General features: G+C 27.1%; 1 protein-coding gene across 3 annotated transcripts in view; it reads left to right on the forward strand.

Moving 5' to 3' along the window:
* Positions 1-10,824, forward strand: part of LOC100570183 — a 174,258-nt gene that overhangs the window by 18,083 nt on the left and 145,351 nt on the right. The window contains exon 1 of one of the 3 annotated variants that reach the window (XM_029487696.1): positions 917-1,125. The exons of 1 other annotated variant lie outside the window; for it this stretch is intronic. The gene's annotated coding sequence lies outside the window, so the exon portion shown is untranslated. Of the gene's footprint in view, positions 1-916; positions 1,126-1,568; positions 1,650-10,824 lie in introns of those variants that run through there. One more of the 3 variants, XM_029487698.1, reaches the window with a different exon arrangement.

A 10,824-nucleotide genomic window follows, 5' to 3' on the forward strand; every position in this document is an offset into this window, starting at 1 on the left:
AATTTCTTACAGTAGATACAATAATATTATTATATAACGTCACTGAATAATAATAATACGTACCTATCGAATTTATATCTCTGCCCACAACTCGACTATAATATTATATTATGGGCGACGACTAAAACGCGCGTCTTGGCTATACGCATCCCCTCGTGGAAATCACTGTACCACCATCAAATAGTATTTCTCCTTGCCATATGGCATGTACCCTTTAAGCCAAACAGATAAAGCTCAGCCATAAATTATCCGCACATGCAGTCTGTTGTTGTAAAGCAAAAGAAAAACGACCCTGAATCACGCCAACGAGCTCAGCAGAGATGCGCCAAACGAATGTGTTGTGTTTAAAGTACCTATAATACCTCTACGCATATTATACGGGGTGACACATTTGACGTAAGACGTTATTTCAAAAACCGTTTGAGTTTTTGTAAATATTTCTTTTACACGATTTTAAACGACATTTTCCAACAATAATTTTCCTAAAAATGTTCAATTTTATTGAACGACCTCGCGGTGCATTTCTAATTCCTATTGTTCAAAAAGCAAAATCTTTTTTTGGAATACTTATTGACATATAAAAATCGAAATGTGTTACGTTAAGTTTAGACGAGCGGAGTGGAGTGGTACATCTAGGGATATCCCGACAAATATCGGTCCACTACCCCTTCATATAATTAGATGAATTTAAATACTTGTAATAAACAATCTAATCGATGGATATTTGATTTTTTTAAATCAAAAAATTCCGAATAATATTATGTTTAGAAAGAATAATATGAAATTAAAAATCTATGTTAAATATTTTTGTTTTTATTCTTAAAAAGAGTAACAAACTCAAGAATGATAGCGATAAAAATAGGAAAAATTTCGTTTTGTAACCACTTAAAATTATGGAAGTGAAATATTTTCAAAAACGATTATGTTTTCTGTAATAATGAGTGTCCTACGTTAAATGCATCACCCCGTATGTATTAGCAGCTACCTACCTTTATAACAATATGTAGCTGACTAGTAGTATTTGTTTTTGGCTAGTGTTTATAATACGCGTTAGAATAATCACATTTAGTTGTTATTACTTTTTTGCTTCGGACGAATTTGTCGTCATTTTTTCCCCCGTACCCGGTAAGAAGATATGAATATAAAATAGTTTTTGTATTGTGCAAAGTAATCATTTTTTCTCTAAAACAATTTTTTTACTTTACTTAATATACTGTAATGTTTTTATATATATAATTGTGATTAACTGAATTAACTATTTAAAATTATTTGTACAATAACTAGAACTATGATTATTATAGATAGGTACTCCATAATATTATATTTAAAGAATGCTGCGAATATTAACAACTTTATGATTCTATAATTATATAAATATTTCTAACTCGACATTCAACATTTAAAATAGAAATTAGTTTTGGAGGTTTGCACGATAACCTAAAAAATGAATACACAGATCGTTCTAAAAATAACGTCATAACAAAAAATCCTATATACATGTATACTATAGTGTATACCTACTTTTTACATTTATTTCCAACGGGTCGAATTCCTTATTATTAATAATTTTTTGATTATAAAAAGAAGTAACATACGATACCTTTAATCATCATCTAGAGCATATTATGTTACACGTGTGAATGATACTCGTAAGTATAATATAATGTGTATGTTAAATTATAAAATTGTAATATTTGATAAAAAAAAAAAAAATAAAAATCTTTAAGACGTATAATATTATATTATATTGTATTTTGAAAATTAAAATCATAAATTGTTAGATTAAACGCTTTCTACTAATATATTATATCATCATAATATTCATAGCACTATCAAATATCATTAATATAAAATAATAATTTGACTACTTATATAAATACGTTTAAATGTTATAATGATATAATTTTCAGGCCTCATTAAAAATTGTAATTTGTATTTATAAATCAAGTGCGTTTATTATCTCCTTGAATTTCAGAGTGCACTCTGAAATTATGTTGCAACATTCATAAGGTAAAAATAAAAAATTTAATATAATTATTTACCAGAAAATTTTCATAATTTTTCAGATTTTTATTGTATTCGGTTTTTATTTTCTTTACACAATTTTGAGGGACTTAGATTGCCATACGAACAGACGTGCATTGAAAATAAAAAATACTTTTATCCATCATTTACCTTATATATAACTTATATATATATGCATAAAAGCTTACCAATATTGAACTATTGTACATTATTATGTTGTTCGGTAATATTTTGATTAAATTAAACATATCAACTAGGAAAGTATAGGTAATAACCAATAATATTTTCGTTCGAATTGCACCACTGCATAGTGTACCGACAACCGAAACATATTTTTTTGTTTTGCTTTGGACGTGTTTTATCTTAATTTCTTGCGGACCGTGTCTTGCTAAGCCGTGTGCTTTTAAGGGATCATATTTTATTACGATAATAAGCCGATGAGGATGTTTATTTGCACAGGTGTGTTCAATTTATCGATTGCGATTACAAACGGAATTTACGATTCGAATGCAATAAGATTTGACTGAATATATTATAGTGTTCAGTCCGCACATAACTATAATATTATTAACCCGTTTTCTAAAATCAATTTATAGACCGATAGTTGTTGGAGTACTTCACGTAACGTAAAACACGCCATCCCGATGTATAGCCATTTCGGTGTAGGTACTTAAGTCAAGGTCGTATTGTCACCACGTCATCCAATCGCACCCAACCATTCGAATTGGCCATTCCCCTCCCCTCCCTTATGAGGGTACGGGTTTCTAGTTTAAACACGAGCACACTGCACATATACACAAACAGAAGTCGTTCACAACTTTTATTTATATGATAGGTATAGACACTATATATAAGTTATATAGTATCATCTGTTTTGAATATTCTTGGATCACTATATAGAATAGGTTTTTGATCACCATCCCCCTTCCTACTTGTCGTGGCTTAATAATAATATTTGGGTATGATTTCGTACGCATTTATCTTGGATAGACGTAATTTCACTTTTATTCATCTAACCGCTAATGGATTGTGTCGTATAAGAGTTATTCAAAGGAAGTTAATTATTATACACGAAATATGAAGCTTTCAAAGTTTGCATTCTTAACCCGAGTGAGTACCGCACTAATTACTAATATTATATCGGCATAATTTATTCAAATAATGATTTTGCGAATCATAATTCATCTGCAGAACACGTGAATAACATTTTAATACAATTATTATTTAATCCGCACGTAACACTATAATAATATTGTTTATAAGTATAATATTATTATTTTGTAAAGTATCTAGTGTCCATTGTTACTATATAATAAATGATGACATATTTTTTGAAATAATGCGATAATGCGTATCGTTAAATTCGTACCTATTATATTTGTTTGAAAATTATTAAATTATAGTAATAGAATTTTGTTCAAAAGCTTTTAGGTTCAATGTTTTTGAATACTTAATAATTATTTCGATTAGACTTTGTCGACGTTTTCGTGTCTAACGAAATAGCCGAGTATTCGAGTATAATTCTCGTTTTTAGTTTATATTCCGGTTTATATACAATATAATATATGTTATAGTGTCTATTTTTCTTTAAGACAATTTGTCCTTTCTCCGCGGGTGGTCCAGCTTAACGACGTCCGAAGGAAATATTATTTGCTTGGCGATGTACTCACGAAAATCAAATTCCGATAGCTATTCTATTTATTCGAGTGATTTCAGGATACGCATTTAGGAAACTATAGGAATATTATATGATTTAAAATTATTGCAGATATTCGTAAAGCTCATCCGTACAATAAGTATTGTTAAGTGTTAGTTTTTCGATGGACATAAAAAAACGTTATTATGACAATTAAAATGTTTAAAACGATATTTTAATGATTTTGTTTTGTACATTTAGACGAATAATTAAAAAAAAAAAAATTACAGAGATAAGTTTTGTTTTTGTATAATGACCGAAATAGAAATAATTTAAACTATAAAGTCACATAATAAATGTATAGTTGTGTATGGTTTTAATTTGATTCAGAATAATATCATTTCTATAATATTTAATTTATACAAAGCATACATTCGTAAATACATTAAAATTAAAACAAGCACTACTACTAGGTACTCGCTGATATAATTTATGATAAGTGAGTAGTATTCTGATCTGGAATTCAGCAATGAAGTTTGATTATGTTTCTAATTAAGAATTATAACTATATAATATTGAATACTACCTATTACAATTGTTTAAATTAATCCTTTATTGAACCCCAGCTACATGATATTAATATTGTTTTACGTATTTTAATCTATTCGTCACTTACAACGTCCTAACAAAGTCATTAAAAAATACTTTTATATATAGGTACATATACCTACTTTACACCAGACACGTAGCCAAGATCTTTTTAGTTGAATGTTTTAATTTTAATATTCACAAATCACGTCATGCTAGGGGATTTACACTCTCCTTTGTAGTCATCAGTCTTCATATTAAATATTAATAATATCAGATATGAAATAGAACCATATTATTATAATTGAGCAATTTCAATTTTTGACTTTGAGGGACTATACATATTATGATGAAACAGGTTAGGCTCTGCCTTCCACACACCCTGTTAAAATATTTTAAAAATATATTACTTAAGCTAAGATAGTAATAACACATATATTTAAAATTTTTTTTATCACCCATTTTCCTACATTTAATACCAATATTATAATACATAATATTATGTATCTACCTATTACTAAAATATAAAAATATTTTTATTAAAATAATTGTTAATTTACAAAATATAGGTACTTATATGTATATACTATAATTATAACCGTCAATTCAAAATTGTCAATTTATAAAAACAGTATCGAATATATTCTTTGGTGATGGGTGGATCCAATGTTTGCTATAGAAAACACATGAATAATAATGAATTGTTTTTAAACTTATAGAATATAAATTTTTCAAACAACGTTTACTGGATTATGTAGAATTATAGATAACTAATAAAGAATTTAATACTTCAATTAAAATACAAATTTTTGTAGGGACTAAGCCCCTCCAAGCCACCCCCTCCCCCAATTACGAATATGCATATTATGACAACATATTTTGAAGAAATCTGAATTCCATAGGTAGAATATATATATTTTTTGAATAAATGAAGCCGTTCGGAGAGGGGGGGGTAAACATCTAAAATCCCCCCTGACTACGCCACTGTGATTTACACATTAGTTCTCAATACATTACCACCAACGGTGAAGAGAAATGAGGATCACGCAATGTTCGTCAATGTGAGTTAGGTAGGTATAGTAGTTAGTATAAGTTATATTGTAGCTAAAGCGTGTCGAAGCTTAAACATTTTAAATTTTAAGTGTTCATGACGTAATAGAATGTAAAAAAAGTAATAAAACGTTGAAAAATTCATACCGACAAGTGGATAATGTAAAACTACGTTTTTAGTCGTTATCCACAATTTATTCGTGTTCTCTCAAAGTTTACAATTTGCTTAATTTTTTACCAACTCTAAACGCAATTTATAATCGTCGGTTGAAATATGTTTGGCACACGTTTAATAATATGCTTAGTGTTTTCAGGAAAATAAAAAATAGCGCCTACATAACGTAATTTGTAAATGTAAATTGCTTCTTCATCACAACCGACTGCTAAAAATCTATTAATGTTGGTAAAGAATTTTCCAAAAGTAAATGTGCTCCTACTGTGTTGTATTAACACGTTGAACACCACATTTCAGACAGTATAAGAAGAATTAATAGGGTAAATGTTAACATTTCGCCCGGAAACCTTAATGAAGGTAAATAGTTGTATAGTTTATGTTTCGTTTTGTAAACCTTGACAATAAAGGGTCTAATGCAAATGCTTTCTCTGCTATGGTTAAAATATTTCAGCTGAAGCATAACACGAATTACGACCATTCCAAAGTCGATATCTGAGTATACAAGCGATTTGATGGAATCAAGAGTCAAACTTAAAAACATCCTGATAAATATTATTTGGCTTGTTTACTTTTCTTGTAATATTTTCCGGGGATAAACAATCGTAATTATTCTATACCATGAAAGTTTTCAAAGGAAAGTTGTTGGCAATAATTATCGTTATTCAAATTATTTTCGTTCTGCGTTGAATGTGTGAAAATTCCCTGGCCCTTGAATTATGGCACTGCAGAGTCATAATGTACCGGACATTTGATTTTATTTTTATATATTTTTTAATTTTGTAAACAAATGTTATTTCAATTTTTTTATACAGAGAACGTTTAATATTTTAGTATAATCTTTCACTGAATAGAACACGCCAACACGGTGTTGTTTAAAAGTTAACAATTCAATTAAAACACGCTATTTAAAATATCACCGATGGATTGTATATTAATAAATTTTTGTTCGTTATTAATCATTTATTAGAATAACAAGCTTAATGCATAAACATAAAACAATAAATCCCGGAAGCTTTTATATTGTAATAACAAATGACAAAATTAATGAACACATGTGCACGTGTTGTAATTATAAAAAAATACATAAACGTCGGAAAAAATAACACGACACATTTATAAAACCACCCAAATCAATTTTTTATAGGTAACGCATAAAAACTGTAGTGTATACTCGGCACGGTCTATAATACTATGCTAGTTAAGTTTTTCTGTTTGCCATAATTTTATTATTTAAATCAAATACATATAATATATATAGATGCCTTGACCAGGCATCAGCATACAAACGTATAATGTAGCCAACATTTAATGTTTCAGTGATTATACAAAGTTTAAAACTAAAACATATTGTTTGATTAAAAAAAATTCAAATACAATTAATATTTTATATGATTATTTTGATGACTGTTTTGACTTATTTTCGTTTAACACTTTGCTCCGTTTAGTAAGAGACAGTATTTTTTTTATTTAGTGTTGATGAATGATGATTAATTCATTACGTATAATAGTAATATTATAATACTATATATTATGATATCACAAAACACAGAATACATATTTAAAGAATGATTCACCCAGCTTGCCCACCACCATTTTACCCATAATAATGAAATTATTCAAATTCTGAATTTTGAAAGTTTCAAATAATATACTCAAAGGCCTTTTTAAAAATGCTTGAATTTAGCTGTACTATTTGAAGAATTTTCTATGGTTGATACAAATTTCTGTTTTTCAAATGAACCCCCCCCCCCCTTTTTAAAATGTAATTTATTTACCAGATCATTTTTCTGAAAATGTTGACGTATCAGAACCAAAATTCATACAATTAGTTTTTGAGTTATTTAACTCTGTGTAGACACTTATGATAAAATGTCAACGGTAATGGGCCGATTTGAAAGATATGGGAATCATGGTGAATTAAAAATGTTGGTGATTAATATTAATTTAACAACATTAATATTTGTAAAATGGTCAAATATTATAAATACTAGATCCAATATTATATTGTTTTATACTTTACTAAAACCACTTTTAAGGACTATTATCCTTAGAATATACATTCAAAATTCAAATATCTAAGAAACTACTCGTCTGAATATTGAATTGAGTACATAAATATATCCACTAAATAATTTACAGTAAAAGTTGAGGTTCTCTATTGAAAACAGAAAATTGTATTACAACAGGACACTCCTTAAGTGGTACATAAATTTCAAAAATTTGAAATTAGGGTTTTTAAGTATATTTAAAGGTTCCAAAAATCACATTTTAAATAACTGCATTGTTAAATAAAAATAATACTAATATACTTAGTCTGGTATAACTATATCTACGTGTCAGTTGTTGATGCATAACCCAATTATACCACTCACAGATCCAACACATTCTCACAAATCTTAAAAAAAAATCACGCTAAAAGCAAACATGTTCGCATGCGTTATCTCCAGTGACCACTGGTTATTCACAGCGTCTGTGATTCTAGACTTAAACAATTTAAACTTTTTAATTATTATTTATAACATCCAAAATATGCTATCATATCACATTAGCTAATAATGTATAGGTCCATAATATGACCGTCATATAGCTATTATAAGTATATCTATAAAGGTATTTAGAAGCCTTACTAATTATGTTATTTGTTTTAAAAAGGTATTTTGTAATTGCATAATAATATTATATATTATATAATTATGGTTAAACGGTGAAAATTGAGTGTGTATTCAGAAAAATTAATAAACTATAACATTACATTTCGTTATAATACAAAGAGTAAAAACCCATAGGTAATATCATATTAATAACTATTCAGTGAGTGACAGTTTATAAAAACAAAAAATATTATTTCACCACAGTATCAAATATATAAATAATAAATTACATACATAATTTATGTGTAGTATGTTTTTTCGACAAACGCGAAGTAAACGACATATTGTGTTAAATTTTAATTCAAAATAAATTAAATACACATCATATTAATTTATAATACGATCTCGTGCAGTATAAGTCCAATCATTTTACACATGGCTAAATGGCTTTATTAATTTTTCATTTTAATTTGATTGTAACACATATTTGCTATCATCTAATACTATACAAAAAGATATTACCGTCCAATTCAACTACTTCAATTAAAATGGTTCATTATGCACAGAATTAGAGTAGGTGCATATCAGATATTGTATACGGGGTGATACATTTAACAAGACACTCATTGTTTCAGAAAACACAAATGTCTTTCAAAATATTTCTTTTACATAATAAACTATATTGAGTCGCTACAAAACTACACTTTTGAAAAAAAAAATGATTTTTTACTATTATTAATCGTTATGTTTTTTTAAGTTTTTTACTTTCTTGAATGACAACACACATATTTTGTATTTTCATATTTTATTTGGAGTATTCCGATCTATAAAAACCAAATTGTGGATAAGTAATTTAAGTTTAAAGTTATAACTCAAAAGCTAAGCTCTTACCCGGAATAAAATGGAAATATAATATATGCAGAAGTCACATCAAATGAAAATTTACCGTCAGAAACCGTTTCCACCATGCTATCACAATTCATTTCAAATTTAAACTCAATCATCTGTTCACTGATTTCCCTTTCTTCCGTTCTAAATGCATTTATCGTTAAAGGTACCATTTCTCCATAATCGATTCATATTTAATATTTCCACACCTAAAATTATCTCCGATCAGCTTTATAATTCCCTCATTAGTAAATGTCATTTTAAATATATATAATATATATACCTAAATATATTTTAAGTTATCTCATTATTATTTATTATTATAGGTATATTATTGTTTAAATTGAATTATGTTTGTAATTATATTTGTTTTTTTTTATATTGTTTCTTCTCTAATTGTAATAGAGTTATGAATTAATTACTTATTAGCTATAAATGTAACTTTCTCTGTTTTGAGATGTATTTTATTTTATTTATTGTTTATTTAGATAGGTATGATAAAAACTTAACTTTAATTTTTTTTAAATTATCTCTATCTTCACCAGAAGCTTGCTTAAAGGAGAGGGATAAATCGTTGGAATTTTATGTTAAGTAATAATTATCTATATAGATTGTGTTTATTTTATTAAAAAAAAATTATATCACTATTATTATTATTAGCACTATGTCTACTGACTACTATGCTTATAACTATAATTAATAATATTTATTAGTAATAAATTATTACCATACATTCTATTTTGTATGTATATTCAATTAATAATTATTGAGCTATAATAACTTTTGGTTGAAGCTAATAGCAATCAGTGGCGGCTCGTAGGTTTCTAATGAAGTAGGGCACATCCAAAAAAATATAACCAACACTATATCTATGTCTATATATATATATATATGTATAGAAATACATATTATAAATTGCATTAAATAATTGTTTACACATTTTAGTTATTCACCAATAAGCTTTTATTTTGTTTAAGTTTTTAAACAGAAACACGATTGTTGTTTTGAATTTTCGATAATGATCGACCAACATTATTAATTATCAGCTGATACTCGGACTATAATAAAATAATGAGAGTAAAAATAAATTATAATGCCTATGCCGACCCGCAACGGTGCGGTGACGTCGAAAATAATTCGCTAAAAACAATTTAATTGGTTATGTGCACAGAAACGAATGTGCACATCAATTCAATTATAACGCGGATTGAGTGTTTCGAATTGTTTTAATTTTTACACTGTACAAATGTGCACAGTGACTGCACCACTTTAATAAACACCGACACCGTTCCTTAACGCGCGGACAACCACTCGGCTGTTTGGCCATCGAAATAACCCAATCCAAATATTATATTATTTTCATAATTATATTCTGAATTTATATTTTTTATTTTTAAAAATAATTTTAACGACATTATACTGTACTTATTTGTATTATTATGATTTATGTTTTCTATTTTTCTTGAGTTTAGGTAGGTAGTGCACGTGCACTTGTGTACATATACACGAGCCACCACTGATAGCAATAAAAAAAAAAAAAAACTCAAAAGCTACTCGTCCAAAATTAAATTTTTACCTATATAGTATATAATATGCATATATCAAAGTATTCTAAAAAATATTCTGCTTTGGAATGAGGAATTAAAAATGCATCGTATCATTAACAAGTAAAACATTTAAATAAACTGTTAATTCAATTAGTAAAGATTTATTATATATTAGTTTTAGAAAAATTTTGTTTTTTAATGAGTTTAAATGATGTATAAAAATAACTTCCATAATGTTAATAGTTTTAGAAATAATGAACGTATTACGTTAAATTATCATCCAATAAAGATCCAATATCTATATATATAAAAATAAATGTATGT

This window comes from Acyrthosiphon pisum, chromosome A1 (genome assembly GCF_005508785.2).
Source record: "Acyrthosiphon pisum isolate AL4f chromosome A1, pea_aphid_22Mar2018_4r6ur, whole genome shotgun sequence".
Classification (NCBI taxonomy): Eukaryota; Metazoa; Arthropoda; class Insecta; order Hemiptera; family Aphididae; genus Acyrthosiphon; species Acyrthosiphon pisum.